The sequence below is a fragment of the Mus caroli genome, chromosome 3 (assembly GCF_900094665.2).
Source record: "Mus caroli chromosome 3, CAROLI_EIJ_v1.1, whole genome shotgun sequence".
In the NCBI taxonomy this organism is placed as follows: domain Eukaryota; kingdom Metazoa; phylum Chordata; class Mammalia; order Rodentia; family Muridae; genus Mus; species Mus caroli.
Window position 1 is genome coordinate 73,775,291 of NC_034572.1, and position 1,155 is coordinate 73,776,445.

General features: G+C 41.5%; 1 protein-coding gene across 4 annotated transcripts in view; it reads right to left on the bottom strand.

Moving 5' to 3' along the window:
- Window positions 1-1,155, bottom strand: part of Glrb (glycine receptor beta) — a 68,755-nt gene that overhangs the window by 11,516 nt on the left and 56,084 nt on the right. The gene's annotated exons all lie outside the window — the stretch shown is intronic.

Here is a 1,155-nt window from a genome sequence, read left to right on the forward strand (position 1 = left end):
AGAGGCCCATTGGACTTGCAAACTTTATATGCCCCAATATAAGGGAATGCCAGGGCCAAAAGAATGGGAATGGGTGGGTAGGGAAGTGGGGGGGGCGCTATGGGGGACTTTTGGGATAGCATTGGAAATGTAATTGAGGAAAATATGTAATAAAAATATTAAAAAAAATAAATTAAAAATAAATAAATAAATAAAGAGGGTGGAACCTGCTGCCTCTGACTGGGCAACCTCCCATGTTGCTGAGGAGCAGTGCATGCATGCTGTTCCATATCATGTTTAGGCACTAAGTTTGTGTGAGAGTCTGCAACCCTTGATCTTTCTCTTTTAGAGGCACTAGCATGGAAGATGAACCTGTGATATCCTACCCCAAAATCAAAGCAGCAGTTTCATTTTAAGAGGAAACACACTTGGCCTGTATTTGTCAGCCAAACTTTCAGCCTGTGTGAACTACATCTGGTGGGTGGGAGATACCACAGTCTCCAAGATGTCACAGTCAGAGTTAACCCTTAAGACTTTAGGTAAGTATTAGACAGTAGGCAGAACAATGACAGGTTTTTAGTGACCACTCAAGGGCTTTGAAGTGGGAAGACAGGACTTTCCTGTCCACCTTCATCCTTCCTGCACTTCAAGGCTCTCAAACTTCAACTTTTATTATCTCATGCTGAGATACGTGCAGAAACTGCTCTAGAATATCATTCTAGAACTTCCAAAACATCAACCAAAATTTACTCATAAGTATCGGGAGTGTGGTGAAGGGTTTTATTGTCCTTGGGGTGGGGGTGGGGGGCAAGAAGAAAAGAAAAGACAAGTGACAGAATTATTCTGACAAAACTCCGTTTGAAAGACATACTTCTAAGTTGGAGATTTTTTCCAGATATTTTGGTCCTTTTGGTCAGCAGTTTACATATAATGCTTATTGTTTAAAAAGTTTAATTATTTTGAATTAGTTGCTCCATATAGGCCAGGCTGACCTCAAACTTATAATCCTTCTACCTCAGTGTTCTGGAATAGCAGGCGTGCCTCACCACCCCAAAAGAAAATAGTTAATTTAAAAATGGCATTTCCAGAGTGGTTGTACAAGCTTGCAATCCCACCAACAATGGAGGAGTGTTCCTCTTTCTCCACATCCTCGCCAGCATCTGCTGTCACCTGAAT